Consider the following 26,729-nt stretch of genomic DNA (forward strand, 5'->3'; position numbering starts at 1 on the left):
AGTATTTAAAGGAAAACCATTACCAATTTGCAAAGGTTTAAATGATTCCTCGCATACCTAATTACTCTGGATCCTTAAACGAAACAGTATTATGCCTTCCATAACTACTCCTCAAGTACGTCTCTTTTCAGTCACAAACTGGAACTAAAGTACATGATTTAAAAATGTCTCTGCATGGAGACTGCCATACTAGTTGTCCAGTGCTTAAAAACACCTTCATGCAGCCAACTGCCATATTAAGGTCTGTAATCCAACTGATTTATGATTCTAGAGTAGCCTTCTTAGCTGGGTTAGCTCTGAGAGCACGGGTGCAAACAAATCCCTTTTCATAATTGTGCTTGGTTTAACTTTTATTCAGAAGTTTGCTGTATCACCAAAATATAAACCACAAATATAACCCCACAACTTTTTACAGTCTTTCTGTAAGACTGCCTTGAGTAGCACCAAATCCAAGCAAATTAACAAGGGTAACGTGCACTTGGGTAAACACTTTCGCTCCTTGAGACAACATGATGTTACATTAGCAGTGTCATTTTTTCAGCGTACACAGCCTTATCTTTTCTTCTGAACATTTCTTTATCAGGTCATAGCAGACCTCTGCATTAAGAAATGCTGGGACAGAGTTTTCCAAGTCTGTTGCTAGTTACAAGAACCACTTTTATTATGCATCCTTTTTCTTTCAAAGACTACTCCCAAAATATTGTGTAACAGACTTTTTCAAACTTTCTTCAAAGAGTATCTCCAATTAAATTATGTTTTCTGTCTCTTCTAGTAAACCTTCGTCTACCTTTATTGAAGTAAGAAATAAATATCTCCTGCATTTCCTGTGTACACTAAGAAAAGCTTCCACGCAGACTCTAACAAGTGGAAAAACAATGCTTCTTATACAGCCTATGGAAAGAGGCAATTTAGAGAAAGAGCCTCATTAAGGTGTTGTGAATGTCTGGAATGCCAAAGCCTGTCCATCAGTTCAGAGGAATCCTAATGGAGACTGGCCTCTTTTGCCCAAAGTCTGACTCTCTCAATTACTTGTCTAGAAGTTGTCCATTTTGCCTACTTTTTCTGTCCACAGACGCTGAATACACCTACAGGAGAGGATGAAGGTACATAAAAAGGGTAGGATGCATGCCTGCAACTAAACATAACAGAAAGCTTCCCTTTGACCACAGAGGAGCTGTGTATCAACAGTGCTTCCATTTCCCCCAGTTTTAAAGTGTAAAACTCTAAAATCCATTATTCCCTGACACAATCCTGTCAGTGCTGACAATATCCCCTTTCAAATGATACCAAAAAACTCACATTTACATATCCCTCATCTAAGCCACCTGACTTATCAGAGGGTTCTGGCTCCTATTACGTCATGACTTTTCCCGAATTACTGCCTGTTACATGAACACTTTCAAAAGGAAGGACTGTAGGCAAGAGCCACTGTGATCTCTTTATAGAGATCAAAACTTTAAAAGTTAACTGTATTAAACACTGCATTTCAAGAGAGAGAAAAAGGAATATATAGGTGCATGTATGTATATTTTCTAACTACCTCCTCTTACAAAGTGGCTTGGAAAGCTCAGTTGTTAACTAACAGTATCAGCTAGATGGCCAGATAATTATATAGCTGGAGGCTATTTTGCTTCCCCTTTTAATTTACAGCAACCAATTAGACATAATGTGACACATGTCCTTTCAGTTTCAGCTCTTCTCCTAACTTTTCACATTTGTTTTCTTGGCTTCTAACTTGAAAAAAATCCCACAATAAATTTGTGTTAGAATGTTTCAATGACATTACTTCTATTTTACTACTATAAAAGTTGCCCTTTATCTTTTTATAGCCTATTATCCTATCTTATTTAACATTAGCTGAACGGGACAGAAAGCTTGTCTCAACATTTAGGCATAAAGAAGCTGGCTTGTATATGCTATAAAATATTAACTGTTCTTGATACTAATTGTTCCTGTGAACAAATATTGCAAAATAGCATGAAACTATCCTTATGGAGTAACTTGCAAAATATCTGAAGAGTTAAATGCCTTTCCAGTGACTTCAGTGTCAGGTGATCTGTCAATGGCTCATTATAGCATTCAAGAAACTTACAACCTGAAGTTCTAATTTTTTGCATTTTTGTAGACTAGTATTGCCAACAGAAAAGTTGAAAAATCCTCTTATTTTTCCTGTACCTCACAGTAATGCTGTTATGTCAAGTCAAATAAATACACTATACTTTTCATCCTCTAAACAAACCTCTTAAAATCAATTTGAAGAATGAATATGCTAGAAAGTGGTCATGTGAGTCAGCACTGTTAGCAGCACTGATTGCATTTTACGTAGCAGATTAAGTTCAACTTACAGAATTTGATTGCTACTGTTTTCAGTAGTGTAGAACCTTCCAAATATTTAGAAACTTCTTAAGTATTACACGATTGCAAATAACATTTTGCATCATGTGTCACACGCACTGATTTTCATATACACTACTGTATATAGCTTGGAGATGTGCAGTGGTGCAAAGTAGCAGATTGTTATGAACAGACAACTGTAACAACCATTAAATTAGAAACTGTTTCACATTTAATGATCTATTTGCAAGGCAGCTTCAATTTAGACACAAAATAAGTGAGATATTTCCCAAACTAACAAGCTGCAGGTTAAGCCATAGACATTGCAGTTGACTGGTCTCTTTTTCTGTTACATGTACATAAATGCATGTATGTTCAGTTATATTTCGTTTTCGCAAGCAAGGCCAAGGAAGAAGCCTATAGACACCCCTACTAAATTTTTTCTCCAAATAATTCCGTTGAAGAAGTACAGCTTATCCCCATAGAGAACAAGCTGCCATGTATTCACAGAGCTAGTTGCCATTTGATGTTGACTTGTACACCACACTGTACAATACAAAGCATTGTACAGTACCACCATCCACTACTGAGATAATAGAGCAGGCTTCTGAAATCTCAGTGGTTAATGAATGACATGAAATTAAGAAATTAATGAATTAATGAAAGTTAATGAAATTTTGTCTAGTCTGATCTGCAGTAACTTATAGGTAGGTTCTCTCTCAAAAAATATGCAGAGCCTACTGGATGTAAAAAGCAGGGTGACAGATGGAAACAACTAAACTATATACACTTCATTCGTAAAAAAAGAACCTGGAATGTATTTATAGATATAATATAGGTATAACGTGGATTCTGAATGGCTGGATACACTTGATTATTTACTGCATAGAGGGCAGGATTAAACATGCACATACAAGGGATCCCACCATTGACTCACGAGGTTCAGAGTGGACTCCCTTGCTTTCTGAACACCTTGAATCACAGAGGCAAGGAGCCCAGGTGCAACTTGATTGAGTCCTAATCCCAGACTTGGTCAACAGTTTCTTTCTGAAGGTTGAAGAGCCTTCCTGTAGAGTCACAAGGAATTATTCAAGGGTAAGACGGTTGACTTATAGTCATACTTAGTTTTCAGTTTCATATTTTGTTTATTATCTTTGCTTTTTGAATGGAAAATAACATGTTGGCCTTTTACATTAGCTCATTGTTCTAGATGTATATATCAAGGACATTAAATGCTGTTCAATTTTAAAAAATGGTCATTTTTATACTAGAAACTGCAGATGAGTGTAACGCAAAATTTCTATCTCAAAGCATTTTCAGTTTTATTTAGGTCTGTACTGCTTCTCCTACCTGCCAAAACTATGGATGCCCCGTAACACCAACAGAAACATAGAAGATTGAGATGTATATTGGATTAATTCCTTCAAAGTCACTCCACAAAATGATCCCATTTTTCTTAAGAAGAATCTTTCACAAGTGTGGTGAAAAAACTAGCACCTAAAACAGATGAAAGTTTGCCTCCTGTAGCAGAAGCCTTATACTACCCTCATTTTTGTGTTTCTATGCTTGTTTTACAGTGGTACAGTTCTTCACTCACAGACTGCAGGTAGTAGTTTGAAATTAGCACTATATAGAAGTTATTGAAGTGAGACACTATCAGGTGTTTTTTTTTTCCACAAGTGAGCATTTCATTCAGGAACTGTAAAATCCTTCATCCTCACTGTATTTTGTAACAGAGAATAACACTGAGCCCCTTGTGTTTCAGTTCCCTTGATCTACTGACCACACATTTTAAGAAGAAACTGACAGCTAGCATGTCAGTTATTTTCAGATATCAGTCTCTGTCAAATTCAGAAATCCTGAGAAAATAAACTAAATGTAGGATTATAAATACATGTGAAATCTGAGCTGTCATCACTCTCAAGGATTTTCCATTGAGGCTGCTGCACTATTTTTAAGCTAAGATCTCACAGATGTTCAGTAGGAATGTTTAGAGAGTAAATCATTTCATATTTTGATGGCTGCAACATTGTTAAATTTAACTTATTTGTAATTGAATTTATTAATTCCACTGAGCCTGATTTGTTATTTTCACTTGTTTAAATCGAATTACAATAATAAAAATGAAATTTAGTGAGCCTGCACAGTTCTGAGATGGCCTGAGAGCTGTTATTTCAAATTTTCAGATACACTCAGTTATTCAGGAGAATAAAAGGTGGCAGAGAGTGCCTGAAACAATATTCCTTGTTTGTGTTCACTTGAGTGTTCAGAGACCAGCACTGGATCTTTATTGCTGTAAGCCATAGAGGTGCAGAGCAACAATTCTCCTTCACATTATGCTTCTGCTAACCAGTAGCTTACCACATGCATAACTGACAAGTCTGATTTAAATTACAAATTTGAATTATGATTTAAATTAGGAAGAGGAAATTTTAACCAAAATGTTAATGTTATTTTACCTTGTTAATTCATGTAATTGGAGACCTCCTTTTTTTCTGATCAAGCAGGAGGATAGCTATACATTTTAATTAAAGTAAATATAGTTTGAATATATTTAGTTAGAATCCTAATTTTTCTGATTGAAAATTTTTCTAGCTGAGAATTGTGACTGATCCGTTTCCTACGTCCTAACATGCTTCATTTTTACTTCCACTTAATGTCAAATTGCATTTGGAAGGAAACTGGAATCCAACTGGAAATGCACACAAATGTCTCAGAATTACAAGATCATCTATATACACGCTGATAATGAGTATTGTGATTTTTTTCTCTCATTCAGGTTCAGACTGTCATTAACAAAAACTTAAAAGTGGGAAATAACTTCTCTTAATCCTCAGAAGAGGCTGCTATTATCACAACAGGCGTGTGGTACCCGGCAGCCTCCAGGTACTTGAACAATGCTCCCCACCACATTTACTACTTGAGTTTTTCTGTGTAATAGCTTATTAATTCATAACAGTATTTTAGTTCTCCAAATAGATTCCCAACCTTCAGATCCAGATGAATATATACTTAGTTTAAGAAATAAAATACATTTAATTTCCAGTAAAATGTCAAATTTGAAGCTAAAGTGTTTGCATTTTTGGGCCTCAGAATATTTTGCTTTGCACCTGCCAGAGGACAGGGTTTAAGGCTTAGTTATATTCACCACTTCTAAACTGTCATGATGGACATGTAAGCCTGGCTGGAAAGACCGTGCATTATGTAGATTTGTAAGACAGCTAACAATTGTTGCAAGCAAAGACCACACTTCCTGAACAGGCCCTCAGAGGCAAAGGGATCGACAAACACAGTGCGCTTCCCTTTCTGTGACACGTGAAACAGTATTCACCTATAGTATAGTGCACCGCTGTATTGTTTCCAATGGTGTGCCTCTTGAGTTCTGAGTCCTGTGTCTTTAGTAAAATAAAAAAGTTTTGTGGGACTTTGTGTGTTTCAAGCTATTGTAATTCACTGTCCTGTTAATTTATTACATAACCTGCAAAAAGCTTATAGAATTGTAGTCAAGTGCCTTACATTCATTGCCCACAGTCATCAAAGTATGAAGTCATATATTTGGCCTGGGGACCCAACATGCTGGTTTTAAAATTGCATTTATGTGTCTCTGTGCATAAACAGATTTGGTATGGTTCATATTACCAAGAAGACTAACTTTTGTACACTTTCTTTTTTTCCTACACACCTTTTCTCTCTCACACACGAACACACACACGCTTTTACTCAAGAGATGCTCAGTAACTATAATCCTGAAGTTTTCTGACTCTAGGCCACTAGCCCTCCCAGGACAGATCAATAAACAATTGAAACAGCGAAGAGTTTTAAACATCTGCTCTCTGGAGAAAATATCAGAATTCTGCAAATGTCTGTGTGGTGATGAGTGAGATGAAGGCCTGTGTGCTACCGTCCTATAGGAAATGTTGATCATGCTGGCTGCCTGCAACCCTGAACTTCCTTACATAGTGCTGCAAGAAGATGTTTTTATTCATATAGGATCTTCAATTATGAATCCATCTTTAGGTCCTTCACCTTTAAAATGTAATCAGAGAAGAGGACAAATGCCCACCTCTTCTGCAACAGAATACATTTCAGAGCACTCATAGACTCAATTCCTTTATCAATATGAGAAGACTGAGAGTCCACAATGCCAGTGTCCTGTTGTTTAAAACTGGATTACAGTGTATCAAAGTGTTTAAGAGTGACAGACTGGAGGGGAGAGCAAAACGTTTCTTGATATTGATTAGTCTTGGAAGGAGAAATCTGAGATTTCCAGCCCTGCTATGTGCATGATTTCTGTACTTTATCTTGTATGTTTTTTTGTTGTTGTGTTTGTTTTTTTTTTTTTAATAGAATACATAACCATAATGTATTAATTCATACGTTCAGTTATTAACTCATTCATCATTTTCTAGTGCAACTCCCCTAAGAGCATAGTTTAACATACTTCTGTTAAGACAGTTCAACACAAACTACCTCTTATTTACACATTACCAAGTTAACATAAGCCAAAGAAAATTTCTCATTACTTAGTTTGAGTGAAGTAAATCAAGACAGACATCCATATATCCTCTAGAAATGAGATCTGCTGAGATCCTTTCCTTAAGTGACATGGAGTGCCTGGACTTTTGAGATGTCCGTAGCTCACATAATGGAAAGGATAGCTGGGAAGTTCAGAATTGCCTTGCATTTTGATCTCCATTCAACAACATTGTTGTGAAGGAAATATTTGAGATATATTTTCCTATGTTTACGTTTCCCTATAGGAAACAACAATCTGATCTCACGCCACATTGTGCAATATCAAAAGAGATGCTGTAACAACTAAAACCTCAAGCTCCGAACCACTATGGTCTTAGACTAGTATTTAAAAGGAGTGAGTACTGAGGTGCCCTATTTTCCTGGCAAAATTCCAACTGGTTAAAAAAAACATTACCTACTTGAGTCTCATTTGTAGCTTGAAGGTCATCTTGAGCCTCTGCATTGCAGTCTGCACTGGCCGAAGCACGATGTTTCTAATGTAGGTTTGATTCCTTTTCAGAGAGTGAAGTAGTAACAAAAGCCTGAAACAGATTATCCAAATATTAATATTCTTACATAGCAAGTAGCTTTCTGACATAAACTTCATTGTGGTTTGGCTTTGTACTAAAATGTCGTATTCACTTTTACAATAATTTTCTATATTCTTACAATTAGCATAAATATTTTTGCTCCCCCTCCAAATATATTCCTGTCAATAATCCAAGAAAGCAAAATAAATTAAGAAACTAAACAAATGTAAATTACTGTTTGTAGTAGAAAATTTAACAGAATAATTCCTTGCTGCTAACGAAGCTTAAAAGTAATTAAATACCCGATGTTTCTATATAAATACATTGCACTTTAAATGCTGCAAAATGAAAACCGATGTCAGAATTTCAGCATCGATGAAGTGGAAGTTACAGTATTCCATGTTCTCAGAAAGAAATGCTTTGCAGAAACTTTGAATCTCTTTTCTCTTCGTTGGCCACTAGAGGTCACCAGTGGTACAGACACGAGGAGTGGGATTGGTTTCATGCTCCTCAGCAGTACAGACAGAGGCCTTGCCCTCTACTGGGACTTTGATTTGTTACTGGAAGTCCGTTGGCATCTCAGTTTTTCTAAGAGTGAGATTAAACTATTTCTTTCAAGCCCCATATGCCTCAGATGTATAACTATGTATCTATCTGAAAGGGATGTTGCCTCTTGAAAATATGATTTATGGGCGTCTCTGATACTTGAAAGTTCCTTGGCTGATACCTGCTTTTTTTGAGCTCTGAGTAATGTTGTTGAGACAGAACCACAGAACACCCAGCAGAAACACATGTTGTTTCAAATGAAACAGCATGGCCCATTTCAAGGAAGAAACAGTGCTTCTTTACTGTTTCCATGTGTGGTGTGTGAAGGGTTCATTGAAGCAGAACGTTCAAGAACACCAATTGCATTTTTTGAGAAAGAGACCACACCATCTTTTAATACATTCAGACTTTCAGTTTCTGAGTGATGCTATGACAAAAGTCCTCATGCATGCGACAGGCTCAGAAATGCTCAGCAATCCTTAGAGAATACATATCTATCTTTTAACTTCTAGAAGATGCAAATTTACCTAAAAATTTTAATCGGATTAATAGCTGAAGTTAACAACTGTCCAACTTACACACTCCATCAGCTATTTATATATATGCTTGATACAAATAACAAATATGAAGCAGAGGGTTTTTTTTTTTTTTTTCAACGATTCATTTTATAAAAGCACTGAAGTGCTAAAATGTAATAAACATACTACTGCAATCATAGAGATGGACTATAAACAAACAGCACCACCTAACAGAAAGTCTTCTTGGAACACCGAAAGTTCTGCCCATTTTAAATATCAACACAAAGCTTGCTCTGTCAAAAGATTTCATAAAGTTTTGGATATTAAACTTGTCACAGATTGAAACTTTGGTAAAAAGTCTATTGAAACTCTAAGCCCTGAAACCTGCATTAAGTAGCAATACCACAGAGCATTTTTTCATGCTTGCTTTCTTCACCTACGTTTCATCTAACTTTGAAGTGCTTTTACTTTGAGGTACAGAACCTAAAGAATTTTTAAAGCTAAGCAAAGTTAAAAATTAGGCAGGCAGAAGAAATCTTACCCTTGAAAGAAGTAAAAACAACTGGACACTGTATGCTACATATTTTCACTACTTTGTTTAAAATAGCATATTCAGATCTGTGTGTTATTTATGAAGCTGTAAACATACAGAAAAGCATGAAAGTCACATTTTCCACTGCACCCAAGGAGATGTAAAATTACAGCTAAATATTGCATCTCCTAGACTTCTCTACAACCTTCTGAAAAGAATGTGAAAGCACATGTGAATATCATCCACATTATATGTATATATATATATATATATCCTTGTATTAGCAAGACACAAAATCAGAACACTACAGTATACAAATTAATGATCAAAGACAACAGGGAAGACAGTTCAGCTCAGCAGGGAAGACTATGAAGGGGCTGTGTGAAGCTTTGTGAGTCAGGCTGTAGATCTGGGACACAGAACTTAGAGGAGGGTCTTGCAGGCTTCTGCAACTTCTTCCCATGGGCTTTTTGCCCTTTCTCATCCTCTCTCTTCTGCTAGCCAAGAGCAAATGTCATCTGAGCATAATTGGTGCATAAGGCATAAGGTGGCTTCACTTTAGCAGTGCCATGCCTGCACCCAACCCAAGGTTACTCTTATACATACATAGGAAAGAGGATGAAATGCCAGCAACAGCTGAGAACTATGTTTGCACGGGGACTTCGCCATGGGGAAAATCTAATTGCTTTCTGCTACTTTTGTGCAATCCAACCGTACGAAGTATCAGTACGTGCCAGATATGGTCTTCATTGCTTGCAGTATTTATTTGTTAAGTCTGAACTGCATTTGTTTAAACAAATGTAATTTTTTCGTTTAGTGCATTCATAAAAAGGATGGTACCAGTGAAGAAAGACTGTCACATATTGGATTTTGAGATGCAGCTGTGCAACAACTCCACAACATGTTAGTTTTCTGCTGAATGAGTTTCTTGCTGTCTGTACCCAGGCAGGGAAATCTGTGTTACGTTGGTACAAACGCTGGTGCTGGCACAACACAGCAAGCACAGAAAGAATGGATGGGGCCAACTCGTTTAGCAAAAGTCTGAATTCGCTTGACCGAAAAGTCATAACTGAACTGCGGCATGTAGCTTATGAATATGCCTGTGAAATATAGAAGTTAGCTTCAAAAGACATGAAAATGGGCCCTTCATATGAAACATCTAGAAGTGCTGATATTCAGGGCATACTGCTAGTCTCATCGCACAGTTCTGTGCATGTGGGTCTCAGCAGAGGATAAAGGTATTAGCATATGAGCTGGGGCTATGTGGCTGGGTTTGAGGAACCAAGGGTTTTTATTTTGCTGATCTAATGGAAGCTTTTGACATTTTTACTGTAATAATTCTCAGCAGATTGCATATTTGTTGAATATATGTAGGTCCTGGAAAAGCTCTTCTGTATTTACATAAACCTACTATAAACAAGGCTCATTTACCTTCATCCACCCATCATATAGCTCTGAAACTAGAGGAAGTAAATATTGGACCTGGCAAATATAATATTTTATGCCTCTGGTCCCTTCCCATTTTCTTAACTTTCATCATCTTCCAAAATTATGCTTCTGTTTCAATTTTTCAGTTGTGTTTTTTCCTAAGAATGCCTGCTTGTTTAGAAAGCTCTGTTCAATTGAAAAATAGCATTCCGATTAGGAGAACATACGCCTCAACTGTGAAGCCACTGCAGTGAACTTGCAGATAGGCCAAGTGCTGCACTTTCCTGACTCTTTCCTCCAAGTATCTGAAACAGCTAAAATCCTCACTTGTTTCCACAGTCAATCTAAATGTTTTCCAAGTCTTGGCCTTGCCTTACCTGCTTTGTACTGAGCTCACTGAGCAAGTTCATTTATTCACCCATTCATGGCTCCCTCAATAGCTTTTAAGTAGTTCCCCTTCAATTGGGCCTGGGTCTGTGCTCAAGAAGGAGAGCCTGCACCCATCAGCCTCAGCTCACAGGAACCTGGCTTCTCATGGTTCTTACGAATGAGAAGAATAAGAGCTCTGGCTTGCTGAGTAACTCAGCGTAACTTTTGGCTCACATGAATTACTCAGACTTGAGAACAGAGGACACATCTTTGCAGCATCAGGGAGGTGACAGAAGTGGCTTAGAGCTTCCAGCATGCTTGGTCACAGACCTCAGCATACATCTCCAAAGAAAGTTGTTGAGGCTTTCCCCCCAGTCTTGTGCCATACTAGGAGTGAAGTTAACCGTCATGGTTAATTTTGCTGTCAGAGTCCTTGCAGTCAAGCCAGGAATGTAAGTACAGGCTGATATTCAGCTATCCTGAGACTGCAGTTGCTGGACTTCAACAGAAATCAACTTCTAAGGCAGAGACTGTTGGTGGGGGAAGGGACAGCACTATATCCATGGCCACCCACTGCCTAGAAAAAGTCTGGCAACAGGGTTGTTATTCTTGTTCCATTGGCAATCATGGGACTTCTGCAAGACTTGATCCTAAATGAATGCATTTTTCTGACCCAGAGTCCTTTTATGTGGTTCGGTGTGGAAAAGTGCCATGGTATTTGTCACAAAAAGTCCTAGCTGGCTAATCTGTTTTTAGGATTGTTGATGGTTTATAAATTAGAATTATTAGTCAAACATTGCTCTAAGTGTGAAAACTGCTAGTACAGACTGGAGCTGTAGAACCCACATGGAACCACCTTTGTATCTATGGCAAATTGTTCTGACACAAGGGAAAGAAGGTAAGCAGAGCAAAACCAGAAGCGTACGCAAGTGCTTACCACTGACTTGTACTCTAAGATATCTTAGTTGTTGTGCTGTCCACGTAACTTTTACTCATAATCTCCAACAAAAGCCAACTTACTACATACTGAAGTCATAGCAGGTCCCACTTAAATATGCCATACGCTCTTTCTGGCTATATTAGAACACGGGCATACTGACAATTTGAAGATTACGAAGGTAAAACTAGATGAGTATACTAGTTACCTTTTTTTAGAGGACAAGTCAGTCAGTAGAGCACCGGCTTGCTGTTCCTGATATGAGATGCTTATCCTGCAGCTGAGCTGACGGAGGCAAAAGGCAGTGAGGAACTCTGCCTATGTGCATGCCCATAAATCCCAAGCTAGGGAAATTCCATTACTGACAATACACTGAAATAACGAGATGAAACATGGCTTGCACTACCATGTCCATGTGTTGCTATGCTAACCTGCTTTTTATATGTAACGCTGCCAGATTTTCATACTCTTTTTGTACTGCAAACTCATTTATCCAATTACCATAAGTATAATCCTCTATAAATATACATACAGTGCTAAATTCCCTGAGAGATATATATGCAGCCTTAGAACGCTGAAAACAGTGAGGATGTCTTAAGTCATACAGGCCCTCTAATTTTTTGCCATTCCACAACTGGCTGAGTTTTGGAACCCCTTTGCACATTCCCTGAACAGACCTTCTTATATTAAAAATGTTCGTGGTGAGATGTAGCATTTGTGACAATGACAAAAATAATTTCTCAAAAGTTTGTGAATTATTTCTGTGTTTTCCCTTGCCCCTAAAACTCAAAAATTGAAACTAAGAAATGGGAATATGTGGAAATAGGGAAGAAAAAGACCACGTTTGTTACTCCGTAAGCCTTGAAAGTAAACTGCTTTCAATTGCATGCTCTTTCAAAGGGAACGTGGATTGTGGATCTGTTACAAGCCTCATGTGAAAATCTGTTCCTTTAGCTATTGGAAACTAGCTGGAGTTGTTTTTTTTGCTGTTGTTGTTGTTTTGCTTTTTTTTTTTTTTTTTTTTGGTAACAGACTCGTAAGTTCTTTATGTATTTACTTATTTTTTTCCCCTCCCATATCCACAGAAAAAAAGCCACATCTTCAAAGCTTTGAATGACTGCCTTGACCTCCAGTTTTTCCGGTGATGGAATCCAAGTTCTGTACATTCCACTCCTTTTCCAGGAATACTAACAATTAATACAACGTGCAAAACAAAGGACAAACATAAGGATCAAATGGGGGAAAAAACACCCTAACTCCCGTTTACGCTAAGATAGAGCTTAACACCACAGAGTAACTATGTTTGCTGTTCTCCCCGTCCAATTTCATTTAAGAATCTACTAAATATATTTGCTTTATATTTGTATTTCAGCCAAAGGATTTTACTCTTTTCTTTTACAAAACAAGCTGAAATACTTTATTTGTGTTTGACAAAAGATATTAAAATGACTAGAAACATTTGTATTATTCACTCTTGCATTAGAGCAGGAAAAAATGGCAGCTGCCTAGCACTGAAGTAAAAATGCTCCATTAAGCTTTTCATTTATTTGGGCATACATATGTATGTATGAAGTGTATATACATATATATACACATATACACACACACACATATATATATGTACAGTACATAATATACAATTCCTCCAGAGCATTTGATAAAGCTGCTGATAAAAGAAAGGCTACAAAATTAAGTGAACAACTTGTAAATCTGTTCTGACAATTTTCCTCGTCAAAGAATGCTGGGCAGTTTCTCACGAAGAGGAGTACTGAAGCTGTGACTCAAAATCACCCCACTATGCAGCTAGAAACATACACTTCTTAAAATACTTCTGTAGGAGAAGAAAAATCCTCAGACCTGCTGAGGATACCACAAGACGCACGTATATTTCTGATTGGAGATCAGACTTCCTTGGATTCCTGGGCAGTGAAAGTCTTAATGGCTTATTGGGGACGAACGGAAGTGTTCTCTTTCCCTGCTAGTACTTGCTGTTGGTTTCTGTTCTAATCACTAGCATTTGAATTAGCCAAATAAGTTAACATGAAAGGAAAACAATGAAGAGTTAAGGTAATTTCGATATCAATAACTCTATATGGGTGAAGAACTAGTAAAAAGGTAGAAAGCAGTCACAGTGAACGAGTTTTCTCGTTGGAGGGTGATTGCCGAAGGACCGCTGCAGTTCTCTGCTAGCCTTTAACTCATTTATGAAGGACAAAGAAAAGAGGAGAATATTTTGCTGATTATGCAAATTTATTCAAGGTAGCAGAAACGGGGTTTAACTGTAGAAAAGTTATATTGATTTCAATGACTGGCTCATAACATGGCAATGAGATTCAATGTTGACAACATAAAATGATGCCCAGACAACAGAACAACCTTTATTTTCTGTTTAAAATTACAATTTTTGAGCTGATTGTTAATACTCAGAAATTTGAATTTTTGTAATTGTCAACTTCTGCAATTTTGTTTAGAATAAACACTTCTATGAAAACACCACCTCAGTGCTCAAAAATCAGATAGACCTTTAAGAGTTATTATCAGAAAAAGAAAAAAAAAACACAGGGAATACGTTTTAGAATATAAGCATGCTACTGTATTATTCCAAGGGGAATCCCCAACATCTCTCAGGCTAATAGAAGAACTAGCAAAGTTTCACAGCAAGAAAACAGGTAGCAGGTTCAAAACAAACACAAGCACCTAGTATTTTGACAGCAGTATCTCCTGGATTCTAACAGTAATTCTTTAGAAGAAAATTCTAGTTGTTTTAAAGACAGCAATTCCATCCCTTGCATATCAAGTCCCCAGACCACAAATTGGTGGAGGTTGAGACAGCATTGTAATGAAGTAAAGCTGTATCTTTGCTGTTCCTCATCTCTAGACAAACACCAAAGTTAGCGAATATGAGGAAATATACAGCAGCTTAGAGGAACCTTTAGTTTTATTAAGTAGGATTGTTCCTATATTTGGTAGTTAAGCTTTTTCAGTTGATAGAAAAGGAAAGTGGTAAGAGGAAGAACACACTTAATCAATAGAATTTTGACATACTAACACACAAGTAAGCCAATCTCAGCTTCTGAAACATCAGCAAGCATTAAACAAAACAAGTATGTTCTGCAGGTGTATCATTTAATGTCTCCCAACTAACATTCCTGTTTCCTTGATATCAAACTTCTAAAGGACATGCATGCATAGACTACAACAAAACTTGCTGTACAAATAGGGGACAACAAGGTATGAAGTTCAGCTAGTGTTGAGTTACCAACCTACCATGCATTCAACCCTGTAAGTGAACATGTTTTATCCTTATCTATAAGAACATATAGAAATGATATATAAAGATTGTACCTAACTGAGGATAAGGACTTGTACATTTGCATCTTTTACAGGTAGGCTTTGTAAGCAGCAGTGATTTTTAAAGTGTTAACAATGTGCAAACAAGTGAGCTTTTATCACAAAACTCTATCTAAAAACTGTGATCAAGTAAAAACAAGAAACAAAAATGTGAAGTGATAAAAAAAATGTATACTCAGACTGTAGAGATTTGACCATCACAAACTGCCACTTACAATAATAGGTAGTACCTACCATGTAAATTTTTTGCAGAAGAAAAACAAATAGAGCCAATAAACTGTTCGGGGATGAACCTAAGATCTCCAGTTTGTTAAAATACTTCCTAGGTTTTTGTATAGTCTTTATGGGTTCATTTTTCCCCATTTCGCTCACCTTGGTTAGTCAGTCTAAGTTAACATTGCTTTGTTCTGTACTATGGACACAGGTTAAGTGTCAAAGTTAGACGTGATTAACATACTCACATTTTTCCAAGTCTGACTAAGCCCAGCTGTTCTTCCCCCCCCCCACCCCCCTTTCCTTTCTCACCCTCTCTCCTCTTTTCATTTATAACATCCTGTAAAATCCAAGTCAGATCCAGTATAGAGAAACAAAAGGAATTTCATGACAGGACAGAAATACACTGTATCTGCAAGACAAATCACTAAATTTGATATTAGTTGCAATTGGTTAAAAGCCACTGCTTCAGTCATGGTTTAATACTGTTTACAAGAAAAGGAGAGGAATGGTCAACATATGTTGTGCAAAGAGTGAGTGACGCTGGTGGAATGGGTATCAGAGATCATGTACACTGCTCATCAACAAGACATCTGTTTTCAACTACAAAACTCCTATTCAAGATCTGCTGGATAAAGTACAGTGATATCGAGGTACCTTTGCTACGTCTCATAACAGTCACATAATTTCTTTAAGTGTAGGTCCTGTATTCCTGCACTAGTACTGTATGTGTTTCACTGATGTCTAACTTGGAGTTACTGCTACAACATTTCAGCCATCATGCTAGGTTAGGACAACGTGACAGGGGACGTCACTGACCTAAGTCCAATTAATTTAAATACTGAAATTAGAGCACGATAGATAGGAAGCATTAATTCTCTGAAGAGGAATTCACCCATAAAATCTTCTTCCCTATTTTGCTAAAAACAGTCCTTGTAAGATACTTACAGTACAACAATCTGAATTTTATCTGCATATTATCACTGAACTTGTTTCCTGCTTGACAGGAACCTTAAAAGCACAGAAAAACCAACTAAATATCCTTTGAAAGGACAATCAAATGCAATGCAAACCAAATGCAAATAAGCTCCAAGTGCAAAATGTTTCTTTTAAAGATAATTCACTGTTATTGGGAGGGAGGGGATGTTTATATTGCAGTCTTACCCCAAAAGGCCACCACATACAATGTTTCCACTGATGTTAATAGTCATAGTAGGCACAGATTTATGGTTAGGTGTAAGGATGTTTCAGTCTTCACCTCTTCACCTCTTATTAGCACTTGTCTTTTGCTTCCTTGCCACAGTTTAAGCAGTCCCAGATGCTCTTCAGCTCCCAAATCCCACTCTAGCTCCCATGAAACCAGAAAAAAAAAAAAAAGAAAAAGTATGTTGTGGAGTATATTGCACGTGGTAGAGATGGAGGTGAAGATAAAGATTGGCAGTGAACAATGAACTGATGTGCAAAGAATGCTCTTATATCACTGCTAGTATCAACATAAAATCTAACTTTACTCAGATATACAAGAATTCTCAAGCTTAATGCTTCTACCACTACAAGCATCTTGAATAAAATGCAGCCCATCTCTTAGTAAGAAATTATAGCAGTGAAGCAATAATGCTTGATAGCCTAGATGTCTGAAACAATTATAAACCCATAAAAATTAAAACTACTACAAGTTTTCCTCTGCTTCAGGAATGAATTCAGAATAACAGCAATTAGATTTGTTATAATTTCAGTGATAAAAATTAATGAAACTATGAGGTCTTCCTATAGCATAAATGAATCAAGGCTAATGCCACTTAAAGTAAATCCGATGCATTTAAATCATCCTAAGGGCATCATTTAAAAAACCATTTACATTGCTCTAAATCTAGAAGAGGTTCCTAGAAAATGTCTTCGGCTACAGTGACACAGATTACAACACAAAAATGGATACAGTTCTCTGTGGAAAGAATATATCCTTCTCAAAGTATTATAAATTTTGAAGGTATGAGTGATACTTTCCACAGCACTGTGGTAAACAGAAATTTTAGCTTACCGTATTTAAGCTATAATTAAGAAAGATGGTTTAGCTGCTATGTGTCTTTCGATCTCAGCCAGAAGGACAAGATTCATATATAGATACACAACCAGCTCTCTAGTATTCTTTTTCTTACTAGCCAAATGCCTCTCCCTTTTTTGGCAAACACATTCTGTCCTTTTTATTGTGGAGCCAAAAAATGTGCCTTTAATATTACTTTTAAGGTGCAATACAGGATGCAATTTGATAAGACAATTATATAAATGGACCAAATACCACTGGTATTCAGTTTTGAAACTCTTTTGATTTTTTTCTAATCAATTCTCTACATCAATAAATAAAAGCCACAACAACAACAGAAAAAAACCTTTTTCTTATTAGACTGCCAGAGATCCCAAAATCTAGTTGATATCTGTTTCCAATTTGTCTTTGTGGAAAGGAGGCCAAAGAGTTGCTTTTCTTCCTTTTTGCAGAATGCAGCCAAAATTTAGTCTAACCTGGGTGCACCCACCCACACTCACCAGAATATGCATTCTAGCCATGACTCAAGTTAATAAATTTGATTAGCTCCTACAGTACTTGAAGCCAGCAGCCCACAAAGCAGGTTCAACCAATACCTTTGCTTCACTCGCTGCTCTCAGCAGACCACCAAGGCTCTAGTTTGTATTTTTTAAACCTGGGTTAAATTGTGGCATAACCACAAACCATTGTATGCGATTAACAGTGGGGTTCCAATGACTGACTGACAAACAAAATCTTAGCACACTGAGTCTGCTTCTCCCAGTAGTAAACACATGTTATTAATGAAGTGATTCCAACAGGCTACACAATTGGAAGCTTTTCTCTTGATTGACAGACTATGATTTTTCTAATAGGCCAAACAAAGAAGGCATAGAGAGTACACTTGCATTTGTTACTTTGTGAAGTAAAGGCATAAAACTATTGAAATCATTTCTCCATTCAGTTATAACCTAATGGAATGCTTCTCTGGCCAATCACGAATGACCGACTACCTCAATACATACTCTATACAGAAAGGAACAGTATTTTTACTAAGTCCTGACATACAATCTAATCTCTGCTGCTTTCTGTTCTCTGCTGTTCCACTCTGTCATCACTGATGTAGCTTAGCATGAGAATGAGACAGCTTGACCATGCTTCCCAATCTCAAACAAGGAGTGGAGGAGCTACTGACCCAGTACATCTCTAATAGCATAATGAATAACCATATAAGAAAGTTAGGCTAAATAGATTATCACACTAAAGAAGAATGGATGGAAAGTTCACCTTTCTCCTGGGCTCATTAAGCAGACTCCAAGAGAAGCAATCTCCAGAAGAGATCCTTCTGCAGTGGTAGTCAGCTCTTAAACAGGGTCTAGGAGAGATGGAACCAGTCTCCACCTGTGCTCCCACGGCTGACTCATTGCTTGCCTCAGGTGGTCAATCAGAGGTTCAGGCCGTGATTCAGAAGTTCCCATACAGCATACCATCAGTAATGTACACGCATACTCTTACGGTAAACTTGTTCCTGTGCTTAAAAAGAAGTTTTTTGGAGTATTTGTCTTGCACAGCCTGTCATTTTTATAGAAAAAAAAAAAAGATCAGTTTTCATACAATTCAACATTTCATTTCAAATAAACAAGACATGAATGCTGAAGTGAGATTTGTTCCATCTAAGAGGTGTATCTGTTACATGTGAGCCACTGGTATTGCCACGCTCTGCTATTCTCCCGGGATGTGGCGTACAGCATGCTGAACTGCATATATTACTATGCTCAGGATAGAAAAGTTTCGTTGGTCCCTTATTTATTACTGACCTCTCTCTTGGAGACTGATGTCACATCTGGCAATTTTGCAGGCTTCTTGGGCAGAGAAGTTATTTATTTATTTTTTATTTTGGAGGAGGAAACAGAGATGTAAAAAGGAAAGACTAGATGAGATGAAACAACAGCGGTGCAGCCAGTCAGGACTGCCAGGCTTTGCTTTGCCTTACTCTCATGACCCACGAGTAATGACATAGGTGCCCTTCAAAAAACCAATGAAGATCTTCCTGAATGATTCCTGTAGTCTGATATCTACTGCAAGTTTATACACTCACTCTTGTTCTTACTCCTTCCTGTTCATGTGGGAATACGATGCTTCTTCTTGTGCATCTTTAAGAAGTAACCAAACCCAGAAAGACAGCTGTCTCACCCTGTCTCACAGCTGTTCAACCCCTGTCTGTGGTTGGATAGTAGCTACAGGCTTAACCTCGAAGCTCTCTTCATATTCTGCTCTTGAGAATCTCTACTCTCAAGAGAAGAATAATTGCTCTCCGAAAGGAACTTCAAGGAAGGAGATATTTTACCTGCTGAGTTACTTCTGCATTATCCTTTGTCTCCCTCATTAATAACAGAGTGACAAGAAAGACTCCTCTCACCTTCCACAGAGAAAGGCTGAATGGCAAAACAATAGAAAATGATCCAGCTGCAAACTGCTTTAACCACTGGCCTCTATTTCAGTCAAGGCACCTTTGTATCCCTCACAGAACAGTGTATTCTAAAGTAAGGTGACAACCCACACATTAAGCCTTAGAAGTTAACAAGTAATTGTCTTAAATCTTAAACTTGGTGAAATTAACTTCAATGGGATTAGTGAAAACATTAGCTTAAATGAACTAGTATAAATGTTGACACTAATTTTCGTTATTATATGCTACAAATCATGCTAAAGGAAATCTGAGATATTGCCAACTAGGGAATCTCAAAGACTGAGGAGTGAGAATATGGTCTGTGTTTTACTGCTCCAGCTTGGCTGGCTGCGATGGAGACTTGACTCTCCTATCATAAAGCACAGGCACATCCTGTTGTCAATTAGACTCACCGGTATTCTGTGGCAGCAGCATTGAGCCTCTGGGATGTTATATAGTTTGTTTTGCTGTGTAAACAGTATGAAGTAATCCAGGCAGTGCAGGACACAGATGAACAGACAATCTGCAGCATACTGAGTAAAAGAATAAAGTCTGTGTGAGAGTTAGAGAATAAACAGTAACAACATCTCTGGGATATAATATCCACAAATCTGGGATCATCAAAAGTGTATAGAGACGAAAGTTCAGGGACTAATTAAAATAAAGTATATCCATTCTTTTTTGTCTGTGGATACATTAGAAGAACAAAGCGCAAGGAGAAAAAAGTTAGTTATTCACTTCGATTCTAACAAATACTGAATATGGTTTCTGGATGGATTTTTTTCTTTGGACCTAGTGCAGAACCCAATCAACTTTCTGAAATTTTCTGTCTATTCTTTGTTGTCAGAAAGCTTTGAATCAGGTTATAAAATCAAACCTTCATTCTGTATCTGCGTATTTATCTATATTGCGAATGTAAAGTACAAGAAGGTTCTTAGAAATAATTGTAATTTGTGAAAGCCTCTTTTCTTTGAAAAGGCAGTCCTACACTGTATTAGAAAAACCCCTCTGTTCATGATACTAGCGTAAACAAAACGGGATTATAGCATTTAAGAATGTGCTCCTAAATCTTTCTCTCTTGTTGTAAGTTTAACATCTACTGGAGCTCATTGATCAAAGAAAAATTATCTAAATCTATGTTTATTAACAATGTTTGTGTTTAAATAAAACTTTCCACAGCACACAAACATCAAAATATCTCCACCAGTCCCTTGGCGCTCACTGTTTATGGCATACAGTGCAGAATATCCCTTTCCACCCTCTCATTTATAAATAGTCCTTTACTGATGGTGGTTTTCTATTATCAGTTTTACAACAGAATGTCATTCTGACTTTGAAATTTCTAGATAACATTGCAGAAAAAATTGCATGGTTTACTGTTTTGAACTGAAACTTGAGAACCAGGACTGCTGGTTTCTGGTCCCTTCTCAGTCAGCACTTTGTTGTGTGACTATGGACAGGTTCCTCAATTTTCTTTGCTCTATTTTCTGTCTGCTATTTTCCATATCCTACACTCAATCTAACTTTGAGTTGGTGAAAGCAGTTTTCTGGAATTCTCTCTCATAGCTTACAATAGAATTGAAACTAATTTAGTCATAGAAGGCAGGGATAGAAAAGATAATTTTTACTCAGGTGAGTTGTTTTGTAGAGAAAGGACTAGAGATTACAAAGGAAAGAAAGAAAACCTAACCAACAATGTGAAAATCCCCATGCACCATTCAGTATATCCATGATGAGGCGTGGGAAAAGGAGATGTGGAGCTGCATGTTAAAGAAAGATATCCAGCAAAAAGAGAGAGAAAAAGATCCAAAAAGGTACAGTAAAAGTGTCCTTCCTCACAGAACTAAATAAAGGAACGTGTCATTCCCTATCTTTTACCTTCACGTATTTTTTCCCATTAAAATATGGAAGAGGGAAAACAAAATTGGAATGGGGAATAAAAAAGAGTAGAAAAGAAGGAAAGCGTAAGCAAGGAAATTAACAGCCGGGTCAAAACACATGTATTGCTGAAGTACAGAAATGAAAGCCACAAACAATAGTCTGGGATTAAGGGTTGAGGAGAGAGTATTCCTGACATTACGGGAAGTACCCTTTAAAATTTATAGGGAATGTCCTCACTCTACAACCCAAGTTTTCACAGTTCAAATGCTAAAAGATACATCCCTCAAAGACTGGAGAGGAAACTCACAGAAAGATTCAGAGTCAGATGACATGGACTCCCCTAGGGCCTGTCTAGCTGACTGCAGACTGGGCCACTATTAGGTGCACAGCACAACCCCAGGATAACCTAGCAGTGCTGGTCCTTCTGGCTCCTGCTGGCTGGCTTCCTCCTATGGCCATGAAAGTCCCAAAACCAGCTGCCTGTGGCTACTGACTAGTTGCTTATCAGTTGATAGAATTCGGCAAGGAAGATGTTCTTGAAATTTTTGATAGCTGCACACAGCCAGACAGCAACAGCTTGGCCATTTCTCTGACAGACAGCACTAAAATTACTTGATAGGAATTATCATCAGTGTTTAAGTTCTCTCTCTCCCCCTCACTCCTTCCTATCAAAAAGAAAATACCAGCTCGTCATTTGAGAAGGCCTTCGCAAAAACAGCTGACATACAGTAGACATCTAGATTCAAGGACCTTTCATTGTTTTTCAGTAGAGAAACTTTTGAGACCTCCTCAACAAGCAACACTGCTGTAAAAACTGAAATCCCTTGTCTTGCATCTCACATTTTATATAGAGATGGAAGTTTAGCCTTCTAGAAAAGAGTAGAAAAAAGGGTTACTATTCTACAAAAAATGAATTAACGGGGGAGGAGTGCACACAGATTCAAACTAAACTCATATTCTTCTTTTAATATCACACAAATACTGCAGAAAATTAGATTATTTTCTGACACCGTGCATAATGGATCAGCTGAACAGAATTTAAATTCAGTTCAGTAACAGAATCATATCCCATCAAGATGTCTGACATGTAATACTTCATTTTCTGCCTTAGTACTACACTATCTGTGAGAAAACATAAAACCGGTATCTTTGGAGACTGTACTATTAACATGTTTTGAAAGTGTGTGGTATTAATTCATCAGAAAGGAAGTCAGAATTCTTATACAAAATACCATTCCATTTTAATCCTAATTAAAACAAGCTGAGCCCCAAAATTTTAAGAAGCAATCAGGATCACTAACTGCAGAAGAAAATATTGGAAATGTGTTTAACAAAGATGTCCCTTGATCCCTTGACTCTCTTCTTCTTCTTCTTCTTCTTCTTCTTCTTCTTCTTTTTTAATAATTATTTACTCATAAAATTGAAAAATTCAAATTTTTGTCTGGTTCTATCAACTGTTGCATTGGATAAATTTCTGAAAATGAGAGTTGGTTTATAGTCAGACAAATGGCTTCTTTACTTCAAAGCCACCTAGCAACCCAACTTTCTATGCTGGCATTATGCAGTCTTAGGGATTTCCAAAACAGAAATAATGCTAGTAAGAAAGACCTTGTTGGAATATACATACCACATTTTTCACTAATGTGTTCATATGCTTATTTTTTTCAGTTTCTGGATTTCGATGAGATTTTGTTCATATTGCTCAACTCTTTAGATAGCTGATACAACACACTCGTCAATAGCACACACTTCCAGAAAAAAAATAAGCACACTCCCAAGTAAGACATTCCAATTCTGAAGATGGCTAGTGACAGGTCGGAACTAATTAGGGACTTTACTATGTTGCCAACATCAGAAATTGAAAGCATTCATCCACAATTAATCTAGTCAAGAGACACAGTTCTAAGGTACAAGATTGCAAGCTGTGTCAAAACCATACACTGTCCAAAATCCATGTTTGTGAAACTTGAGCCAACTAAAAGCATAGTAGCAGAGCAATATAGCTCTACAGAAATGTTATAGTTGGCTCCTATGATATGTGCCTTCACTTTTCCGTTAAAAGAAATAAAATTTCTATTAGCACAGGAAATAAAAGCTGTTGACAAATTTACCAGCTAACTGCTAACATAGGTTAGATCTTCTGTAAACAATAGTGTTCCTAATCACTGAAGGATAACTTCCTTTGAGAATGTGCTCTATCACTTTTAATTTTACATAAAGCTTATAGCAGATATATCTCATACTATTTTCATACACAAAACTCTTGGCAAGCCAGAGGTGATTTGCTTGATGGTGAATGCAGAGAAAAAGTTGTGTTTTCCCTGGTGTTGAGCTGCTGCACCCCTGCACTACTTCACAGCAATAACCCTTTCTAAATTAGCTCCCCACTAAAGACATTTCATATGACAGGCCTTCCCATAAAGATTACATTCCAGTCCTCCTCCTGCTCTTTCTGAGACCAACTACTTGGGTAGAAAGTACAGCAAAGGAGAAAAAATCGAGCAGTATCCAGAGGAGGATATAGCAACATAAAAAGGAAAAAAATATCACGAGTCACTGCATACCCTTTCTCATCTGGCAAAACTCTTCTGAGGTCGTTCCTAGGATGAAGACCAATTTGCACATGAGATCTGGGAAGTAATACTACTTTTCACTGTTTTTCTCTTTCAGTGTTTTTTTCACTCATGCCATCCATGTCACTGCCTAGACTCTGCATTTCAGCCTGCCAGACAAATCAGCTCTGTCAGAGCTCTCCCTGTATAACCCATGGGCTCCAGGGATGGAGTTACAAGCTGTTTGTCTATCGTTTACCACTTACTCCAGAGGAATCCAACTGTACAGACAGATGTTCGGCTTGTTTTGCTTTCTCCAGAGCATTCCTTCAAAAACTACAGCCCTAGGAGACTTGTTCATCTATATATGAAACTGACATTTCTAATTTTCATGGTTGCCATCTTCCTTTGTTTTTAAAACAACATTGTACTTACACGTTCATATACATTTGTCCCAATGAGCTAATGTGAGTACTGCATCCTAAAACTACTCAAAATAGAATGAAACATAGACGGGGCATTGTTTTCAGACAAAATCTGCAACAATTAAAGAGTGACAATAAAGCCATTGAACTCAGAATGCTGACCACACAGGAAGTTAAAATATATAAGGCAAAAAATCAAAGGTTCCGAAAGACTACTATTTTACTTCCAAATATTTTAGAAAAATGAGCATGTTTCTAGTAAAAAAGAACACAGAAAACTGAAGAGTACTGATATGAAGAAGAGTTGTTTAAAGCCTTTACAAAAAAAAAAAATTGGCTAAAATTTTTTTATCCTGGATACCTTACAGATCATGGAATTTCTCATAATTTGCCACTTCAAGGCTATTGTAAAGTGGTTGCAAGTTGCCACAGATAATGTGCTCCTCTTTGACCAAAATAAAGAGAGAAAAACAGATATGTCTGCTATAGAAGTGTGCCCAAAACCTGAAAATAATTGTGGATCCCCAGTGGCCCACCCACAGACTTATAAGTTGAGCGGTTTAAAATATTTCTGTCTAGACTACATTAACTTTTGCACATCTTTGACACAATGGAGATCAGCAAAATACCCCGTTAATGTACTAAAGGCTGTTCACTACGATATATTTCTCTTAAAGAGGTGACAGAGTCCAGTAAGTACTGAACTGGGTCTGGAGCAAATCTTTTGCTAGCTATCCTAACAGACTTATGTGATCTTAGAACATTGTCTTATTTCTTTGTGCCTTGGAGAAAGAGTTTGCAATAATATTTTCCTGTCTGTTTAGAGCATTTAGTAATCCACATGTGAAAACATATTCTTCTTTTATATATATTTCATAGTACGTACATTTTACAACAGAAATTCTAGAACTTAATAGATTTTCATTCAGTAATAAAAATCAGCATATCTTTGTCTGCCAACATTCCCATCTATTTTAGCTTAAATATTTTTACATTATTGCACTGCTATTCTCTGTAAAAGTAGAAACACAAGAAGTCTATATGAATCAATAGAAATATTTGGGGGCGACATTTTCAGCCCATACAAACTGTCTAGCTAAAGCAAATGGAACAGAGCTCAGAATCTCACCCCGGAATCTATCTGCTGGTACTGAGGTTATCTAAACACTGTAACATACACGTAAGCAGTAGGAACTGCTACTGTTAGCTGCTATGTTATCTATGGGATTCTAGTAAAATTTCAACTTTTCATACAGTTGAAGTGGCCTCAAGCAAGTATCCTTTTCTTGCTCTTCATTAATCACTTTTAAATACTAAGGAGTGGGTCTTCATATTTTTTTGCAAATGGGGAAGCTGCTCTAGTCTCTGACTTTTTTTCAGCGATGTCTGCAGGTTGTATTCACTGTGCTACATACAGGGTGTAATGGAGAAAACAGAGTCATTCCAGGATGTTAAACTCATTTTCACTTTTCAGTCAAGTACGTTTTAAACAATTTTTTAGAATGTGAAAAGCCACTGCATTAACACGCTAACACAGACAGTGTGGTCTGCAGTCTAGAATTTAGCCTTCCATAGTAAAACCAGGCAATACTGTACATGCCACACAGACTAAGCTGATTAATAAGCCACGTTTGTTCTATAACTGTATGTTACCTTCTCTGGCATGGATTTTTAAAATATCTATAGAGAAAGATTCATTCCTCAGAGAAAGAAAATATATCCTGATGAGATTATTTACTGGAAATATTGTAAAAGTATGTCATATAACAAAGATGACCTGTAATTCATTCATTATCTTGAGGAAGGACAAGAAATAAAGCAAAACAGGTGTCAAAATACTTCAAGGCTTTCTTTTGCCCGATCTGGATGAGAACATGAGGCTTTAGCATACAGGGAGAAAACTGGAAACTGAGCTGGCTGCTTTGCAATTGTTGAGAAAAGGCATCAACATCTGTTTCTGGTCTTTAGCTGAAGAATCCTTCCAGCTGATCATTTGGATTGAAAGTACATTGGTTTGTTTTCGTAGGTCCATTTCTTCCAAGTTCAGATAAAACAAACCTCTCCTGTGGGCCTGATGGTTTGTGTTCTGAATTCTTGGTTCATGTGGCAGGGACTCTCTGTACTGTATT

At 37.2% G+C, this 26,729-nt stretch overlaps 1 protein-coding gene across 2 annotated transcripts in view; it reads right to left on the reverse strand.

Annotated features, from left to right (window-relative positions):
• Positions 1-26,729, reverse strand: part of LOC146544409 (uncharacterized) — a 155,121-nt gene that overhangs the window by 8,529 nt on the left and 119,863 nt on the right. The window contains exons 3-7 of one of the 2 annotated variants that reach the window (XM_085222146.1): positions 20,156-20,275; positions 18,581-18,865; positions 16,438-16,617; positions 7,269-7,391; positions 3,272-3,401 (exon numbers count right to left, since the gene is read on the reverse strand). The gene's annotated coding sequence lies outside the window, so the exon portion shown is untranslated. Of the gene's footprint in view, positions 1-57; positions 3,195-3,271; positions 3,402-7,268; positions 7,392-16,437; positions 16,618-18,580; positions 18,866-20,155; positions 20,276-26,729 lie in introns of those variants that run through there. The other variant, XM_085222147.1, reaches the window with a different exon arrangement.

The sequence above is a fragment of the Meleagris gallopavo genome, chromosome 4, assembly GCF_905368555.1.
Source record: "Meleagris gallopavo chromosome 4, MGAL_WU_HG_1.1, whole genome shotgun sequence".
In the NCBI taxonomy this organism is placed as follows: domain Eukaryota; kingdom Metazoa; phylum Chordata; class Aves; order Galliformes; family Phasianidae; genus Meleagris; species Meleagris gallopavo.